Below are 21,477 nucleotides of genomic sequence, written 5' to 3'. Positions count from 1 at the left end.
AGAAATGTGTAGCCTGTGAGAAGGTAGCTGGCTCTTTAACATGTACTTTTATCACGAAGCACTCATGACTTCATCTCCTTTTTGCCTTTTATTGTTAAAAAGTACAGAGGAGGAATTGATGTCACTTGGACATTTTCCTACATACATCTACTTGACCTCATTTTTCAAACCACCAAAAATAGTCTTGGCAATTTGCCATTTTTCTTTTTTTTAAATAACTACTTTTTATAGTTTTTCCTTGAACAGCTCAATCCTTCTGTATTAGATTAATCGGAAGAAATGAATACCACAGTAAATACAGGGTTCGACAGACTAGGATCCATTATTCTTCCATTCCCCACCACTTTTCAAACACAGTCTGGGGCCCAATGATTCCAGCTATTCAAGGTAGTACTTCTTAATCTTGCCAAATGAGACCCCGTCCTCTCTACCAAAGGCCCTACATTCTAGTATTTTCGTAAAAAATGAAGGTGCAAACGAGGCAGTGCTCATCAAGGTGACTATACATATATACAGAAATGTGAAGAAACACTGCCAACATTTCCAGGTTGATGTTGCCTCAAGCAATTCTTTTTGGATACTGTAAAGCAGAGGTCTTCAAACTTTTTGATGCCTAGACCCCCTTGTAAAACCTTTTTAGGCGTAAGGACCCCCTTCCGACAAAAGTTTCTAGAAACTGGTACTCCTCATCATCAACTTTTGACAACCATAAATGCGCCTGTTAGACCTCATCACATCCCTCCATCATTCATCCACCCACACTTTCACACATCCATCAATCCACCCTTTCATCCTTCCATCCAAACATCCATCCTTCATCCATCCACCCTTTCATCCTTCCATCCATACATCCATCCTTTACCCATCCACCCTTCCTTCCATCCACCCATCATTCATCCACCCACCTTTTCACACATCCATCCATCATCATCCATGCAACCTTTTATCCATTCATACATCCACCCACCCTTTCATCCTCCCATCCATACATCCATCCTTCACCTATCCACCCTTTCATCCATCCATCCACCCACCCTTTCATCCATCCATCTACCCATCATTCATCCCCCACCTTTTCACACATCCATCCATCCATCATTCATCCATCCACCCTTTCATCCATCCTTCATCTGTCCACCCTTTCATTCTTCCATCCATACATCTATCCTTCACCAATCTATCCTTCATCCATCCACCCTTTCATCCTTCCATCCATCCACCCTTTCATTCATCCATCCACCCTTTCATTCATCCATCCACTCATCATTCATCCACCTTTTCACACATCCATCCATACATCCATCATCCACCAATTCACCCATCCTTTACCCATCCACCCTTCCTTCCATCCACCCATCATTCATCCACCCACCTTTTCACACATCCATCCATCATTCATCTATGCAACCTTTTATCCATTCATACATCCATTCACCCTTTCATCCTCCCATCCATACTTCATCCATCCACCCTTTCATCCTCCCATCCATACATCCATACATCCATCCTTCATCCATCCACCTTTCATCCTCCCATCCATACATCCATTTACCCTTTCATCCATACATCCATCCACCCACCCTTTCATCCATCCACCCATCATTCATCCCCCCACATTTTCACGCATCCATCCATGCATCATTCATCCATGCAGCCTTTTGTCCATTCATACATCCATCCACCCTTTCATCCTCCCATCCATACATACATCCATCCTTCATCCATCCACCCTTTCATCCTCCCATCCATCCATACATCCATCCTTCATCCATCCACCCTTTCATCCTCCCATCTATCCATCCTTCATCCATCCACCCTTTCATCCTTCCATCCATACATCCATCATTCATCCATCCACCCTTTCATCCATCCATTCACCCATCATTCATCCACCCATCTTTTTACATATCCATCCACCCTTTCATCCATCCATCCTTCATCCGTCCACCCTTTTATTCTTCCATCCATACATCTATCCTTCACCAATCTATCCTTCATCCATCCACCCTTTCATCCTTCCATCCATACATCCATCATTCATCCATCCACCCCTTCATCCATTCACCCTTCATTCATCTACCCATCTTTTTACACATCCATCATTCATCCATCCATTCTTCCGTCCACCCTTTCATTCTTCCATCCATACATCTATCCTTCACCAATCTATCCTTCATCCATCCACCCTTTCATCCTTCCATCCATACATCCATCATTCATCCATCCACCCTTTCATTCATCCATCCACTCATCATTCATCCACCCACCTTTTCACACATCCATCCATCCTTCAGCCTTTCATCCATCCATCCACCCATCATTCATACACCCACCTTTTCTGTGCCTCTCTCATGGGGGGGGGGGGGGGGGAATCAGTATCTCTCTGCGTCGTCTTCATTCTTCTTTCCCACTCATGGGAGGGCATCTCTGTGCCTCCCTGCTGGGGGTGGGGGACGTGTCATGGGACCCACAGCTCCAGGTGCGCAACATCCATTGAACTCAAAGGGCTGCACTACAGCCAGTCCCCCAGCCCCCCCCCCCCCCAGCTCCCCCCAGCTCGTGTATGTGAGCCCGGCTGTAACAGCTTCAGGGACACACACACAGTCACACCCAAGTACTTGAAAGGTCTTTCAAAGACCTTTTACTTGTTAATGAGGCGTTGATGTTTTTCACACCTCGGTATGAATTAGGCCTCCGCCGTGAGCACCCTTAGCCCAATGCCAGGAACTGCAATCTGCAGAAGCTGCGACACCCTTCCCAGTACTCCACGACCCCCCTCGGGGTCGCGCCCCACAGATTGAAGACCGCTGCTGTAAAGGGATTTATAAATCCATCCAACAAGAATGAATCCGTCTGCCGATAATACCGTCTTACTTGACTAAACACCAATCCACCTCCAAAGTGCCCTAATCAGTTGTAACACCTACAACAACAGCAAGAACGAGCTAAACCTCAATCTGGAAAAAGCAAACATTGTGAAATTCAGCTCTGGTAAGACCAGGTACTCATGGAGTATCAACACTCGAACAGTATCAACAATAGATGCATACCATTATTTAGGGGTTTGGATAATAATCCACATTAATAATAATCCACATTTGTAAAGCACGAACACTCACCCGTAAGGGTCTCTAGGCGCTGGGGGCCGTAGGGAAGATTAAGCAAGCTATTGCCCAGAGTCACATGGTGCTGGGCTAATCTGCCACCGGTGCCGGGGATCGAACCGTGATCCCCAGATTCCAGCGTCAGTCGCTCTGGCCGCGGCGCCACACCTCTCCCCGAGGAGGATAGATGATTCATTAAAATTCGACCACCAACGCAAATCATTGTCTGCTTGCTGCTCCTTCTAGCAAAATCGAACTGCGTCGCATCTCTAAGGAACTAAAATATCAGAAAGTCTCTTATATTATGGACATGTTTAAAGCTGAAAGTGATCCCAGCAATCTTATATGGCTCTCCCATCTGGGCCCGGCAACTTCACAAGAGGCAATTACAGCTTTATTTGTTCTGCCAACAACCATGTCCATCAGCCAGCTGAGGCTTGAATTTGGCCTATTGAATATAACCTCATTAGCTGAGCTCAGCTTCATGAACTACTGTCAGAGTCTGAGAAGGGCACCCAACGAGACCCTAAAAAGCCTGATTTGGAAAGAACTAGTAACTTTTCCTAAAATTATTCAAACTAGTGGGATGTGCCACCTCGAGAAGATCTTGAACAATCCCCACCTAAAGGACTCGTGGCGGTCCAGACCACACTACACCCTTTTCAAAACAACGGCCAAGTAGCCGTCAACAATGTTTGTTTTAGAGCTAATTTAGAGGCTTTTGAAAATCTATCAAGAGCAGAGTCTCCATTGCCATTTTTCATCTCGCCTTCCCAACAACCGTTCCTATCTGTCAACTTGAAACATTCAAGAAGCCTCAAATTCATCAGTTACAGATTTTTACTATACCACTTGAGACCACTCAACCCTGGAAATGTAAAGAAGCCTGTCTAAACTGTAGGGGGTGTGGCCATAGATTAGAATAATCGGCCAGATTTACAGAACCCATAGTGCACCCCTGCTCTAAGAAGCGACTTATGCCAGCATCTCAGAACTGGGACATCACCAGATGTCTCTCTCTCACAAGGTGCCTTTATCAAGGTTTGCATAGAGCACACAAATTGCATCTTCCCTTCTCTTAGACCTCAGAATGAAGCTCTTAGGGCCTTGTTTCAGTCTCCTAGCAATCAGATCCATCAAACTAGCTGTAGACAAATGTCTGCATGGAACAGATGTACAGCTTCTGACTGGACTTCTGTATATTCTTGACCTTGCAACAATCCTACTGGAGAAAGCTAACATCAATCGCCACAGTCTGACATGTCAATAGTCCGAATCATTCACTATAATCTAACTTAAAGACAGGAGACTCTTAAGGAACCCACTCTTTTTGGTATCATCCAATTGCTACTAACCGTACTGTTCACACACAAACTCAGACTCTATTAATTCATCATTTGCGGAATTACAGTAAGGAGAGATGCCTAGAAAGACGGATCAGCCAAAGCAGCTCTAGACAAATCTCTACACAAAATAGATGCATAGCTTCTGATAAGTTTTTGGATGTTGCAATAACTCCATTGGCGAAATCTCCTATCAATCTTCACAGCCAGATATGTCTTAAGTCCAACTGGTCACTCCCAAAGGATCCCACTCTTCAAGTTTCTTCAAATCTTTTCCTAACTGAACTGCAAACAGCCCAGCTATTGGCTTCAATTGTCACCACGAGCCTGGGTTTTCACTATCCACCAATCATCTATAGACTCATAATAAGAAGGCATAAATACCAGATTGGACTGGCAGGAGCACACTCTCGAGATGCCTATCGAACATGATCTATCTAGAATGTAGGTTGACTTTTAACATTAATAAGTATGGTTTAATCATTCAAGAAATGCTTTGCTTTTAACTAGCAGTTAACACTCACTATTTACCAATGCTCTACAACAGTGGTTCCCAAACTTTTGACTACTGAGGACCCCCACTGAATCACTACTGGAAGTCGGAGACCCCCAAGCAATTTGTACAATTTAAATTTCTTTTTAAAAACGCCTTTTGAAGCAGAGGCAATTTCAAGAGGGAGACAGCCTGAATTGGGTCTATTGGCATGGACATGTATGCATACAGCAGTGTATTATTTAGTGGTACAAGTCTCCTGCTCTTAGCCATAGCAGCACCTCTATATTCTCATTCCAGAGCCTTGGAGTGGTGACCCTTCCTTACTGCAACAGGTTGAATGATTGTGAATTATTAGCATTTTTACCTATTCACAGTTTAAGAAGGTCTAACATATTATACAATTATGAAGCATTTTATAATAAAGACATGCCCGGGGGAGCAACGAATATTGAGAAAATTATAACAAGATAGTGCACAAAGCGATGAGTCCAGTGTACAGAGCAAATTCAAGGTCTATATTAGGAGTTCATCATGGAAGTGCAAGAGATGGCAGGAAGCATATTGTTTCAGCGAGATCATGGAACAATGCTTTGCCAATTACCATAAACCCCTCTTAGACATAATCTTCAGTCACGGACAGCAGAGCAGCATTTTACCACCAAGGGGTGAGCAGTGCAGGTAAGGCATATTTCAGAGAGGCTTCGTGTGGCACCTAACATGACCTTCTCCTGTTAGTATGCCCACTGCCCCGTCCCTTGCCAACAACAAACTGCAAAGGCTACACAGAATAAGAGCTTGATATGTCTGAATATGAAAGCTTGACAGCACACATAATTCACCCAAGGGCTTGTGGAAAGTGAGAAATCAGACAGCAGCGCAAAAATCCTACTTCTGATCCTGGCTGCATCTATTTTTACCTGCCTACCAAGTAACAGTAACCTATACACATGTGCCTTTCAACGCTTTATTGCTTTTATTTTATTGCCTGTATTTTCATTGTTGTGTCTGTGACTGCTGTCGTCTGTCTTCCCCCGCTGCCCGTACGTGGTCCGTGTCCCTTGTTATTCCCTCTGTTCCCCTCGCTGTCCCCGTGCTCTCCATGCCCGGTCTATCCTTCTGTACCCCTCGCTGCCCGTGTCTCTGCCCGGCTTTCCCTTCAGTTCCCCTCGCTGCCCCAGTGCCTCTCTGCTCGTTCTGCCTTCTGCTCTTAGCTGCTCCTATATTTCTATATTCTGCCTCTGTGCCACTCGTTTTTTGTGCCCGTCTGCCCTCTGTGACACTTGTTTTTTCCCTCATTTTTGTGCTCCTTTTGCCTTCTGTTACACTCATTTTTCCCTCGTTTTTTGTGCCTTTCCGCCCTCTGTTCCCCTCATTTTTTGTGCCCTTATGTCCTTTGTTTCACTTGTTTTTTGTGCCTTTCTGCCCTCTGTTCCACTCGTTTTCCCCTCATTTTTTGTGCCTTTCTGCCCTCTGTTCCACTCGTTTTTTCATCTAGTTTTTTGTGCCTTTTTGCCCTCTGTTCCACTCGATTTTTGTGCCTTTCTGCCCTCTATTTCACTTGTTTTTCCCTCGTTTTTTGTGCCTTTCTGCCCTCTGTTCCACTTGTTTTTCCCCTCATTTTTGTGCCCTTCTGCCCTCTGTTCCACTCGTTTTTTTCTGCCTTCTGTGCTACTCGTTTTTTCCATGTTTTTGTTCCCCCTTTGCCTTCTGTTCCACTAGTTTCCCCAGCCGCTGTGCCCCCTGCGACTCAGCCCCCCTGACTGCCCACTCGCTGCCCCGCCTCCCGATTGAATTTTTGTGGCCCCTGCGCCTACATTCACAGCTCTTGTGCATAGCTACCCCATTTGATGTGTGCCTGGTACAGGCAACCACTAGCCTCAAGACCGGTATCAAACCTGCATCCTAAGCTAAAGAACCGGGTTTTACGTTTTTTTATGAACAGGTCTTCCGTGTGGCCCTGGAAAACTGCTAAAGGCAGAGCGTTCCACAATTTAGCCACCATGTAGCCAAACGAGCTCCCACCCTTAAATCTGGGGACCATTGCCTGCATTTCCTCTGCTGATCTAAGGTTCCTCAGTGGTACATAAGGTTGCAAATATCGAGGGCCTTTTTTATTCAAGGCCTTGTAACTGTACCACAAGCCCTTAAATGAGGACCTCTTTCTCACAGGATCCAATGGAGCTGCTTGAGCGCAGCATCCATTGACACATGCTTTGGGAAATTCAGTGTAAGTCAGGCTGCAGTGTTCTGCACTCTTTGTAGTCTGTTAATTGTGCCCTGTGGCAATCCAAGAGAAAATTGAGGCTATGGCATAAAACACAGAGTTTACACTGTTAGAGAAACATGACTTTCACGTACTTTATCAATGCGTTGTAAAAATATTTAGCTGAGTTAAGAAAAGAAGGGCGTAGGTCATTAGGACAAAGGGTGGCTCAGCGCGATAATGCAGCATGAAGCAATGTGCATAGAACAGGGGTTCGAATCTGAGGCTGTACTTTTTTGGTCAACATGTGCAGATTAATTTAAGGTTTATTGAGATGTCTTTTTTAATGAGAATTAATAGATAAATGTGGTTGGATATGTGCAGATAGTGGAAAACGCACTTAAAGGGGTGAATCAGTTCGGTAATCTTGTCGTATGTTTATACTTTACAGTGACCCCCGAAGAAGGGCTGGATGCCCGAAATGCATTGTGTTATGTGACAATAAATACTGCCTGAAATGAATTCACGTCTTTGTCATATTCTTGGTCAAAGTCTTAGTGACACCAGGAGAATAGTAGAAACTCGAAAATTAACGTGCACACGAAGGGCGCCTTCTCGTCTGTGGAAGATTGGAATATTGATGATATATAATTTGGATTACAATGGATAAATGTGGAATAAGTAAAAAATTATGTTCGTATACAGGTACAGCCAAAAGTGACGTTTAGCTGTGCATTTCTGGGGACTGGAGAACAGTCCCACCTCTGATGAAATCCAAGATTTAAGACATTGAAGTAGTCCAGGCTTGACACTATCAAGGCCTGAATTACTGCCTTTCTTGCTGCATCTGGCAGGAAGCTCAAACTTTTCCACAGCATTTTAAGGATTCCAAAACATTTCCCCACTACTGCAGTGATTTGGTTGTCAAATGACAGTTTTTCATCCACCCAAATGCTGAGATTATTTTTTTCTTTTTTTTTTGAACATACAAACAAACAAGGCAATAAACACAATACAATAGTATACCAGTCCGAATGCGGAAGGAGGAATAAAAAATACCATACAATAAGGTGTACAAATCATATTAGGGGATGGGATCAGGGGAGAGCCGAGTTCAAAACCGGTTATACATATTCCATTACGAGATATGGCAAATCAGGGAGAAAGTGGAACTTCAGGGACATCCATAAGAGGAGGAGTGCAAATATCTCCAGGGTAAATGTTCCAATGACCCCATATCTTACCCCATTTCCTGGGTCTCCCCTGTGCCACATAGACCGTCTTCTCCCTAAACATGCACCAATCCATGTTTTCCATCCAAGCCTCGACCGTGGGTGGCCTTTGGGAACCCCACAACTGCGCTATGTCTCTCTTAGCCACCATATTTCTCAGGGCTGCCCACTGCGTCTGTGCAACATTATAGTCAGTTGGCTCCCAAACATTCAGGAGACAACGTCTAGCCTCGGGCAGCAGATCAATACCAGTAGCATCCTCCATCTTATTGTGTATCTCAGTCCAAAAAGCTGCTACTGCAGGACACTCCCAAATTATATGTAGAAACGTCCCGAGCAGCCCACAACCACACTTACAAAGACCATCTTCTGAATAACCCATTCTAATCAAGCGTGGGCCAGTCACATAGACTCTATGCAGGATTTTAAGTTGCACAAACCGGAGACTGGCCGGAATCGCAACCTCCTTGGGAGAAGAGATCGCAGACTGCCAATCCTCATCATCTAATTCAAGACCGTCTCGGGTCCATACGTCCCGGAGGAGCATCAACAGGTCAGCCCTACCATTGATCAGCTTTTTATAGATCAAAGAGATAGTACTATCTGGCACATGACCATCCAGTATTCTATCCTCAAGCGGAGAGGACTCCGGTATATCCCCACTCTCAGTAGAAACCGAATGCAAGGCATGGCGGACCTGAGCATATCGAAAAAATTCCCTGTCACTAAGTTGGAACTCGGCCTTCAATTCCTCAAAAGTTTTGAACTTGCCTTTTACCCAGAGGTCACCCACCTTACTGATACTGATCATATCCCATTTCTCAAATCCTTTCGTTTTCCACAAGTTACCCAGCTTCTCGGAAGCAAAAAGTGGGGTCGCTCGGGTCAGTCGATCCTTCCAACCCATAGCATTGTTTGTGCAGAGCAAAAAACCCATATAATAATCTTTGTGGGCCCGGAGAGCTTTCCTCTATCAAATCTAGAATAAAGCGCTTTAGAATAATCGCCTCACGGCAACAGCCACCTGTCCATGGCAAACACAGGGTTCAATCCGGGACCATACATGCCATGATTAATGGCCCCCAATTGAGACGCCCAGTAAAACCCTTTTGATGTCAGGGAGAGCGATACCACCATCATACCATGGAAGCGTCAGCTTGGCAAGGGCGATACGCGAACGCCCATCCCAGATCAACTTCCTCTGGAGTCCCGAAAATAGTCCGAAAATAGCTTGCGGGAATTACATCAAAGGTGTTCTGAAGAGCATACTGAAAGCGTGGCAACAACATCATCTTAAAGAGCGCCGCACGGCCGAGCGATGAAAGCGGCAGCTTGCGCCAGGGCACCACGTCCAGCTTCAACCGGGTTAGCGGCGGGAGCAAATTCTGTTCATATCGGGCAGCCGGGTTCAACGATACATAAACCCCAAGATACTTAAAACCCGTCTGTGTAACCTGAATGGGACAATCGCGCGGCAAAAGTGGGACATCTCCAGAGAGGACGTATAAGTAAGATTTAGTCCAATTAATGACTAGACCTGAGTTCCTACCAAAGGAGGTGAGGACATCAAACAAAACAATTAACGACTTCCTGAGCGAAGACAGGTACAACAGTATATTGTCCGCGTAGAGCGAAATATGATCTTCGAGGGCTGGGGCCCACTGAATACCCTTTATGGATGGTTCCCATCTAATCCAGGCAGCAAGGGGCTCAAGAGCAAGAGCAAATAGGAGCGGAGATAATGGACAACCCTTTCTTGTACCCCTTCCGAGAACAAAGGGCTCAGAGACCCGACCATTCACCACAACCTGCGCCAACGGGACTTCATAGAGGAGCCTGACCCAGCTAATGAAGCCAGGACCAAAACCAAACTTGGCAAGTACAGCCCACAAATACGGCCACTCCACTGTATCAAAAGCCATCGTGGCATCCAAGGATGCCAAGATGGCCGGCTCACGCAATGACGAAGTCCTCGCGAGAACACCATGCAAATGTCGCAGATTCAGAGCCGTATTCGGATGCGGGATGAAACTGGACTGGTCTGGATGAATCAACTCACTAATCACCTTTATTACACAATTGGCCAATAACTTAGCGAGAATCTTGGGTTCCGCATTAAGGAGTGATATAGGCCTATAAGAGGCGCAGCGGTCCCTTGGCTTCCCTTCTTTATGAATCACCACTATGGTCGCAAGACGCTGATCACGGGGAAGGGAGCCACTATCTCGCGATTCCAAGAACATGTCACGAAGCTATGGCGCAATTTTATCGGGCGCAGTTTATAAAGTTCAATGGGGAGACCATTGGGGGCCATCGCCTTCCCCGAACGAATAGAGCGAATAGCGAGAGCCACCTCGTCCGCGGTTATTACGGCATCTAGCAACTCTCTATCAGAATCGGACAAGCTGGGCAATGCAATGTCGCGCAACAATAAATGGGAGTCTTCCTCCGGCTTATCAGATACAGGGGAATACACTTCCTGGAGATGTTCCGCAAAACTCTGGACAATCTCCTCGGGTTCAGTCACACGCCTACCATTCACTCTCTCAATCACAGGAACCACGCGACTAGCCCTTTCTTTTTTATCTCACTATGCTATCAGTTTGCCAGCTTTATCCCCGACATCATACAATCGACCCTGCTGCTCCCTGTTACTTTCACGGCATTCGTAAGCAACGCCCTGTAGTCAAGTTGTTTAAGACGCAAAACATGCATCTTCTCACGGGTGACGCCCAATTCCAGATCACGCCCCAGTTCGGTGATCTCTGTCTCGAGTCTAACTACCTCCTCATTTCTACTCTTCTTCGCACCAGCAATCAATGACAACGCCTGACCTTTGATGAACGTCTCAAAAGCCTCCCAGAGCGATACTGCAGAAGAAACAGATCCCAAATTCTCAACAAAATACTGGTCAAGAGATTTGACCAACGCCGGGCGGGTCTTAGGGTTACGGAGATACCACGGATTAATTGGGGCTACCCGCCCCTCCGAACCTACACACGAGTCCATCCGAAGCCACAGTGGAGAGTGGTCGGATATTCCCCAAGCTAGATGTCTAACCTCAATTACGGAGGGGGCTTGTGCAGCTGGCATCAAAATGTAATCAATCCTGGAAAGGCTACCGTGTGCACCCGAGTGGAAAGTGTAGTGATTCTGGGCTGGGTGTAGCAGTCTCCAACAGTCCACAAACCCCAGTGTGTCTATAAAGCCACTAAGCCAATTCTGTGACCCTGTAAGGTCCCTGGGTGGGTGCCGATCCTCCGTGCTAGAGACAACCAAGTTAAAATCTCTGCCCATGACCAGAGTCCCCTCAGGAAGTCCCAATACTATTTGCCCCAGGTCAGCAAAAGTTGTCGACTGTAGCTCCGGGGGGACGTAAACCGAGATCAAGGATATAGTTCTACCCTCACATCGTCCAGTAAGAGCTACATAGCGCCCCCTATCATCCAGGACCGTTGCATCTATTTCTAAGGGGAGTGAATTCCTAACTAGGATACCCACCCCTCTGGATCCAAAGGAGAACCCTGCATGGGAAACCAAGTGATACCTTCTCCGGTTCATGGCATGACAAGTGTTACTGATCAAATGTGTTTCCTGCAACAACACCACATCAGGGGAAAGTCGCTTCAACCATGGGCGTCTGCAGGAGGGGGCAAGGGGGGGGCACATGCCCCCCCCTGGATCGTCGGTCCGTCCGGTGGGGGCCGTACTGGCAGTGCTGCTGTTAGCACAACTAACTGAACCAGAAAGCTGGCAGCGCGCCGTGTGTGCAGCTTGCAGCTTGCGGGCAGGTTCAGCGCTCTCAGGGTTGCGCAGAGGTGAGGTTACAAACAATGTAACAAATTCACCCCCGCCAGCGCGGTTGCGCAGATCATTTCAGCGGAGTGGTGATGACATCGCGCATAACTGGTTTCTTGAGCCGAAATAGTAAAGTACCACGTCACCCAGGACCTGTATGCCACCAAAGGGATGGTGTCTGAACAGACATTGCAGTGAGCCCAGCAGCAGTGAGGCCATTATCAAAATGTTGCACCAGCACTGTCCTCGACTCTAGGCCAGAAATGCGGCCGGCGCTTCTGCAGGGAAAGTAATCGGGCAGGCTGGCCCATCATTCCGGGTCGTTGCAGCTACCAGCGCAGGAGCAGGCTCGGTGGCAGCAGCTGCTGCAAAAGTAAGTGTCCGGTTACTTACCAAGCATAGTGGCTTATACTACTGCTCAACTGTTTCAGTCACCGAAATGCAGAAATACTTAATTTTTGGGAAACTCAGCATTAAGCTCATTTTGCTCGAGTGAGGCTGAGCTGCAGACAGACAGCCCGATCATGACTGACACTCCTAGGATTGTTTTCTCTTCTCCGCAGTCTCCCTTCTCTGGACCCCCTCCACCACGCAGTCCTTTTCTCCTGCCTCGCATGGTTCTTGGGGTGGCCAGTGGCCTTGTACAGGCATCAGCGAGGCCACGAGCTCCACGCCGTGTTCCCCACAGCTGAGGACCGAGTTGGCCGCTATAGAAAGGCCAGGGAACTTGAGGCCTTTCAAAACCGGGAGATTATCCCAGGGCTCAGGGGACGCAGAACTCGGATGCGTGTCACATCGTACCTAAAAGATCAGCAGACAAAACACTGTGACATCGTAACCCAATCTCTGGAAGGGAAGGAGTCGGGGAGCCCTTAACACAGAGCACCTGGGAAGGCCAAGCCTCCCAGAGAGGGAGGACAAATCATCCACGAGGGAGGGACGCCCTGATCTAGGGAGACATGGAATGTTAACTCTTGAAAATTAGGTAAAGATGGAGGCAGTGCCTAATTTAAAAAATAATAATAAGCACAGGGGTCCAAAGTTTTCTTATGGAACCACTGCAGGAGCAGCTGAAAGTTGGGGTGCCTAGACTTGTGGATAACTAATGCAATTTTTCCACCACCCCCACACTGCTGGTCTCTTTAGCTTTATTCTGCTACATGTTATTTTTCATCCATGTTTCCCCTTTTTTTATTGTTTTCCCTTTTCTGCTTCTTTTTCCTTTCTCTGCCTTTATCTCTCTTACTCCGGGTAAAGTTTAAATAATGAAAAATGTGTCCCATTCTGTTAAAAAAGAGCGCTAGACACCACCACCGCCTGCACACATGAGGAACTGGAGATGTAGGCTCTCAGTTAATTCAACTGTCAGCAGGACACCATGTGTACAATCCAAGGCTTTCGTTTTAGGTATCTTTGTTTTTAAGTGTATTTATACAAAGTGGTCCACTGAGGCATATCAATACCATAACTCCCAGAATGCACAAAGTAGTTAAATCACTATAAGTTTCAGATGGCTATTTGTGAAATTTTCATAATTTCATTGTAATTATGAGTCAGCTGTTTGCACCAGTTTTAAGATCTCCTTAGAGTGTTTCATTGCTCAAATCACTCTAATTTTTTATAGTTATATGTTTCCCTTGTCTTCCTTGCTTGATTTTTGTCGCAAGAAAGTGTCACTCATACTCGTTGAAACGTCACTCATAATTACACTGTAATTATGAAAATGTCACAAATAGCATTAGCAATCTGAAACATTGGCAGCTATGAATGCTGGCAGTGGCACTCCAGCAGCCCAGTGACCCACTGGGCTGCAGGAGTGTCCGATGTTACCAAAAATAATGGCGCCCGGCCTGCGAGGTGCGGGCCGTACTCGTGATGGCTGGACCTGGTGGCGTGCCATGGTGCCATATGGGTGGCAGACGCGGGTGGCCTGGCGCCATTCTTTTTAGTAACACTCTAACACTGGCAGTGCACTCCAGCAGCCCAGTGAGTGCCACTGGGCTGCAGGAGTGTGCTCAAGCGCATTCGATGTTACCAGAAATAATGGGGCCCTCCCGACCACGGCCCAGCTGTAACGAGTCACACCAGGCGGTGCGGGTCGAGGGCGGCCATGCCACGGGGTCACTCAATGCAAGCGTTATGTCATTGGTAGCTGAGCCCTATGCTACTACCAATGAAATTTAGCATATTTCTCAGCTACCAACAACCATGGACTGCACCCGGCCGCAGGTTTAACAGCCACCAGGAGGTTCAGGCGGTATTTGCAGGCAGCATGGGCATTTCTAGTCAGTCCAGTCATGATATGGATAACTACACACCAGAGAATTTGCTATAATTTGTTTGACTTCATCGCCTGTAGGAATGTGAGCATGGGCTGCGGCCCTGCATCTTAACTTCAACAGCTACGTCTCCCCCCAAAGGTTCCAGTAAACATGGGATGAACTGTTGTTTTTAAGTATTTGCTCTTTTGCTGTTTTAAATAACTTGTATACTATTGTGTATAGAAATGACATGGAATATACAGGTGGTAGGGAATGGTGTTGGTACACTGCACGGGAAATGTGTCCTGTTAGTCTTATTTAAAGACAGTGACTGTGTGATCTTTGAATAGTATAATATTTTTCGTGTTTGGCTGGGAGGAGGCCCTGAACTTTGCATTCATGCGACTGCGCAGTTACAGTAGGCCCTCCCTTCACCACCCGGTGCTGTCCAGCGGAGGGGTGGGGGGCAACCCTAGTGGAACACACACTGGCAGTGATACATAATATGTGGGTGACAACATTGGAGCTAGCTGTCCATGGAAAAAGGGTGCACTTTCGATTCACGCACGTCATATAGCGCCAGACACCTGAGCGCTGGTGGGGCTTCTGCTTCAGGTGCATGGAGCTCTGCGGGCCCCAGCCATCAGACGAGCACCCTCAGAAGGGCACCCTCCTCTAGACAGGTTCCTTGGCTTCTGCAGCTTAGAATCCATAGGTTAAACACCTCCTTAAAAACCCAGACAGGTTACTGCAGATGTCGGTCACAGGTGATGCCCCGCTCCCCCGACCTATGCAGCCCGGACCCCCAGGGTCCCTGAGAGGACCCCGCAGTCCCAGCCCTCGGACGCCACCCGCCCCATCCCTCCGGTGACCCACCTCGCACCCACCTGCAGCGCCGTCCTGTTGAAGCGGTTCCTGGCGTTGGCACTGGCCCCACCCTGCAGGAGGCCGCTGACCCCATGGCTCCTCCTGCGGCCCAGTGTTTCTTGTGCCCCACCTGGCACACATCATGTTGGAGGAAGGTGAAGTAAAAATGTTGCCCCCCCCCGGATAAATTTCTGCGGACGCCCATGGCTTCAACAATTGTAACACAACTCCTCGTTTTATCTTGTCCCCCAACCCATTCACATTCCAACTCATTAGTCTCAATCCCCTACCCCCATCCCAAAAGTGAAAGCAGATCCACCCCTCCTCAGAACTCAACATCCAAATCGAGTGATAAAACAATACGTTGCCTTGGATTGAACCAAAACACACCCACTTGAACACCCCTACCCTCGAACCAGAAGCCCATTATGAATCCCCCCACCCTGCACCCCTGCGTAAGACTAAATATCCACCCCAACTTGCAGTGCGCCTGTCGCCCTGATATCAAACTAGTCTACAAAAAGAAACCCCAGAGGAGGAAAGGGTCCACCCATCGCCCCATCACTCCCGGGTATGACACATCAAATCATGCAGTAAAAGTCATCGAACCATAGTCAGGGTTATCAGTAAAGTTCAGGGGCCGGAAACCATGCTCCTATTCCTGCTCCATCGGGCCGCCTTCCGCTCCTCCCTGCCACGTTGGTGTGGCAAAGTGTCGAGCCAGTCTCCTGCCATCTCTGGACGATCCAAAAAATATGTTCATTCCTCGAATTCAAAGCGCAGCCTGGCTGGAAATAGCATTGCGTATTTCAGTTCCATCTCCTTCAGTCGTGGTTTTACGCCCAGAAATCCAAGTCTTTGCTTTTGGACTGCCTGTGTAAAGTCCGAGTAGAAACTTACAGTGGTATTTTCGTATTTCGTGGGTCCACTCATCCGTGAGGCCTGCAGGATAGCGTCTCTATCCCGGAAGTTAAAGATTCTGGCGATGAGAGGTCTCGGCGGGGCACCCAACTTCGGTTTACCACCCGGTACTCGTTCAACCGCGAAGAACTTGCTCAGACCCTTAGGAGCGAGGTGTTTGGTGATAAGATCTTCCACAAACAGATCAGCTGCCGGATCCTCTGACTTTTCCGGGACCCCAATAATGCGTACGTTGTTACGCCGGGCCCTACCTTCAAAGTCCTCCAACCCGCGCTCAAAAGATCATTAGAGGTCCGCAGGTTGTAGACCTCTGTCTGCAAGTCGGACACATCCCCCGTTAGGCTGGAAGTTTTCAGATCTAAAGATTTGACCTTTTCATTGGTCTTTGATAAATCCGTACGGATCAAATTAACATCGATCGAAACAGTGTCCAGCTTGTGGGCGGGAGTCTCAAATTGTTGGCCGATGGATGCCTTCATCCCATCCAGGGCGCCCATGACGTCTTGTAAAGTCAATTCTGCCGATAAGGCCAGGCCCTCTTTAGTACCATCCAGTGATCTGCTCGGTCCACCAGGGGATCCTTTAGATTGGGCATATTGATCCATATTGTTTGCTTGGGTGTAGCCACCTCGCCGAGTGGTCTTGGACTTTTGCTTGTCGCCATCAGGTTTGGTCGCCATCACAGACAAGGAGGCCTTCCAAAGTGGCGGAGCTCGAGAGAAACTGGCCGCATCGGGAGCGGCGATCAAAGCATCGGCGGCAACCAGAGGGCACAGTCGGTCCAGGCCCGGTATACGCAGTCAGGACATCACCTTATGATCTCTGAACCGTCAAATGGCTTCTGCTAGTAGCAGGCTCTCTCTCAGATAGGATCAGACTGGAGCCTCGAAAACGAAAGTGAAAGTACAAGTCAGTGTCTCCTCAGGCCGCTGTTGTTCAACTACTGCCCGGGCACCATAGCAACTTGAGCTCCGGGCATCTCCGAGGGGCAGGCTGAAATATTCAAATCGTTGTTATTCCGGTTCCCGAAGTCCGATTCAAATTTGGACAACAGTGTCCGCCTCAACCATGGCTCGTCTTCGATAACCCATCAATGTGGTCAGGATCATTTCCAGGATAAATGCGGGAGGTTGCGAGGGTCTCGGGAGCCCTGTGCTCACGCGGCCATTTTGGTTGCGTGCGAAGCTCCTACAATGCTGAGATTCTTAACCTTGAGTTTGGAGATGAGAACTGAACCCAGCTCCTTTGACCACCATGCAGTTGATAAGATGTTTGACTGGTTACCTATGGTCAGAACCTATGTCTTCCCAGCGTTGAGCTTAAGAAAATTTGGGTAGGCAGAGGCATAACAAGGTGTCCATATGACTGGAATTTTTTGACAGCGGGATGATGAGCTGAGTGTCATCTGTGTAGGACATGATCATGAATCCATAGCTCTCAATTACGTCCACTAGTATTCGCACATATACATTTAACAGACGTGGGATCAGCAAGGAGCCCTGTGACACCTCTTGCTTCAGTGGGAGCATCTTCGACTGGTGGGGCTTCTGTAACACCATAAAAGTGAGACCTTGCGAAAAATAAGCAGCCCACTACAGTGCTTTATGTTCCACCTCACACTTCCAAAGTCTTTCTAACATGACATTGTGGGATACCGTGTCGAAAACAGCATTGAGATCCAACAACAGTGCCGCCAAATAGCCTGCATCCAAGTTCTGGTGGATCAACTCTGTCACTAGCACTAAGGCTAAGTCTATGCTGTATGAGGGGCAGAATTCAGATTGGGCTCTGTGTAATAGGTTGTGGCTCTCTATGAAGCTCACCAGCTGCTTGCTGACAGCATTCTCCATAATCTTGGAGAATTGTGGCAGTAACGAAACCGGCTTAAAAATGTCTGGCTTGGTGTGGTCCAGCAGTGTGTTTTTTTTAGGAGCAGGACCACCACAGCATGCTTCCTTCTCCCTGGTAGCTGGCCAGAGGCCAGGGAACTATTAATCAAATCTCCTTAAACTGGATGGATCATCCCCAGTCCTCATTCCAGAATGGGAATGGGAACCTGATTCACTGAGACATATATTGCGGTCAGCTCTTCGGATTCGATGGACATGAAACTGCGCAACCTCGAGCTGTCCTCCGACCCATTGAAACAAACTTTCAAACAGGGAGGGTCTCTCACTGCTGCTGGAAAGTAGTCGTATCTATTACCTACCTTATCTAGGAAGAGCTTCGCCAAAATATTGTTGGTGTAGTCATGGCGGAGTGCAGCTAAAGATGATAGTGACTTTACCACAGACAGTGAATTGCTCACAAGGTGAGTTTTCCGCCTGAATTTTATTGGTGTAGTAATCATATCGAGACTTTTCAATGCAGCAGTGATAGGTTTTAATGGCTGCCCTATAGTCCCTTTTACAGGCGGGGTTGTACTCTCTGCACAATAGGCCCTTCTTTTTTAGGGCTCATAAAATCATCATTAAGCCAGTCCACCAACGGTCGTAGTCTATCTCATTTTAAACGTTCTCAACTAACAGGGATGGTACTTAAAGTTCGCTTAATAAACTAATTTAGCAACTTAAAACTTGAGTTTTCTGACTTTTTGTTTTTATGGAGAAGCCACTCTTTAAATATTAATATTTCTGAATTAAATAAGAAACATATTTTTAGAGTTCAGGCGACATCTTTTTGAATGACACATTGCAAAATGTGACTGCTGTACTCTAAAAATAAAACTATTAAATCAAGAAAGCTACCTCCTGAAACCCATTTTGTCACAGGCAGACTGACTCTGTTGAGTCATGCGTTTTCGTATCCCTCACAGACATCAGCTTCTAGCCTCTGTTTTAAGAATCCCTGAGCTGCAGGCGGCCTGGTAGAAAGCTGCGGCACAGTGGCTGACAGTATTATTGTTTTATTTGTGGACACCTGGGATTTTACAATGAATTACACAATGGATGGCCCAGAGAATCCACGGCTCTTGTGCTGCCAGCGTTCAGCACCTGCCCCTGCCACATCCCGCGGGGATTACTTCTCGCTGTTTAAAGGTTACAAGTGAAAAGGGATCAGAAATGTCAACTGGCAGCCGAGTCTAATATACCCCTGGCTTCTCTCACTCAGTTCTCGGCTGCATATTACATCCAGGATTGTAGCAGGCAGGGAATAGCTGGTGTTGTCTCATGTAGATTGTCTCACAGCTACATCTGTGGGTCAGGACTCCTGAAAAAAAGATACAGTGCACCAGGGGATGCCTAGGGGATTAAATGCTTTGGCAGATTTTGCGGTGATGGGATTTGATACAGCATCATACAAACTATTTAAACAAATTCGCGTGCATTTCTATGGGCGGAGGGGGGAGGAGTGGGATCGACTGGTGAATAAATATAGTTTGTTTTCAGAATATTTAAATGGGACACGGTTTGAGAATTCAAACACACAAAGGACAGATGCCTCTAATATAGCAGGAAAACTCTTAAAGGACAGCCTTTTCGGTTTGCAAAGGAGAACCGGCTGATTGACTACAGACAGACACACTATATACCGGGGGCCTCATAAATGAGGCCCCTTGCGCCATCAGAACTTCACTTTTCATGAAGTTCCGTGGCGCAGAAGCCTGCGTGGTATTTATCAGGCAGCAGTACGCCAGTTTTTGTGGCGTACTGCTGCCTGATAAATATCAGTCCCTTTAACGCAGTGTTCTGCGTTAAAGGGGCGTGCAATGGGTGTTGCTGGGGGCGTTCCCAGCAACATCCATGGCCTTTTGACACTGCCCCAGATTTACGAGAAATCGTAACTCTGAAGCAGTGCTAAAAGCTTACGCCTCCCCAGGGGAGGCGTAAGGGAGGCGCAACAGGGAGAAATGTCTTTATTTCTCCTCGTATTTCCTTTTTCTATGTGTGCTGCATTCTACAGCACACATAGAAAGAGGAAAAGCCTCTTGTGATTATTTTTGTACAGAAAGGTTTCCCTTCCTGTACAAAAACAATCTTCCCCGCAACGCAGGCACCCTTGCACCATTGTGCAAGGGTGCCTGCGCTGGCGCAGGCAGCCCATTGTGCGCCGGCGGAGGGGAAAAGGACAGGAATGCGCCGTATCTTATAGATACGGCGCATTTCTGCCCTTTTCTTTTGCCGTAGGGAAGCGCAGCAGGAAGGCCTGCTGCGCTTCCCTACGGCAAGAAGTCATAAATGAGGCCCCGGATGTGGCCTTGAGGCTATAATGAAGAAAAAAAATGTTTTTCTCCTAAGTCAGGTAAAGGTCAAGAAATAGAAATGGTTTCAGGAGGCGAAATACTTCATATGTCGCCATGTTTTCTTTATTGCAGCTTCTCCGACTGCAGGCGCCTCTATCTGAAAGATGAAGCTCATGCTAGTGACATCTTCTGTCAGTTTATGTACATTTTGTGTGTAGCGGCATATTCAAGAAATCTAGATTGCTAATTTTTAAAATATGTGCATTGTTTTTTTCAATCCATCACCGAGAAATGCCCTCCTTTGCCTGACACATTGAAACGTCTCTTTCTTGGACCAGAACTACCGAGCACCTAATATACCCTCAGAGATTGCAGGGCAGTGCCACATGAGTCACAATTCCACCAAAGTGTAGTTCTTGCATTTGTGGTGGCATCACAGTTTGTGGAACACACCCCCTAGGGGCAATAGTTGATTGTGAGATATCTGGTTCTGGGAGAGGTGGCAAAGGGGGGGGGGGGGGTCCTGGGACATTCAGAAGTTATTGGACCCTATTTGTAACCATGGGGGCGGGGGGGAGGGGTTCATATACCTCTGGTATCCAGTAGCCACTTTACCGCTAACCCTCATGTTGAAGTCCCAGACCCCTTTTCATACTTGGACTCTGTGGATACTGAGGCAGTGCAGTCAATGTCCAAGAAGGGGGTGCAGCAGGCTAGAAACTCATAGCTTAGCGATGGACAACAATACTATTATATGTTATGTTATTGGGATTTGTAAGGTGTGCTTGTCACCCAGGTGGGTATCCGTTTGCCTTTGCAGAAGCTGTCTGGGTTGCCGGAGTGAGGCTTAGTTGAAAAGGCAGGTTTTCACTTTTCTTCTAAATTCTAGAAGGTAGCTGGCTGCTTACTGGGCGGGGGACTTATTCCAGGTCTTGGGAGCAATGTTGGGGAAGGTTCGTCCATCCACATTGGTGTGCTGAAAGTGGAGGATGTGGGCAAGGTGAAGTATAGCTGATAGAGGTGGCTGGCTGGGGGTGAAGAAGTAGATGCTGTCATTGATGTAGGCATG

Source organism: Lissotriton vulgaris, chromosome 5 (assembly GCF_964263255.1).
Source record: "Lissotriton vulgaris chromosome 5, aLisVul1.2, whole genome shotgun sequence".
NCBI lineage: Eukaryota > Metazoa > Chordata > Amphibia > Caudata > Salamandridae > Lissotriton > Lissotriton vulgaris.
Note: the sequence above shows the minus strand (reverse complement) of the source record.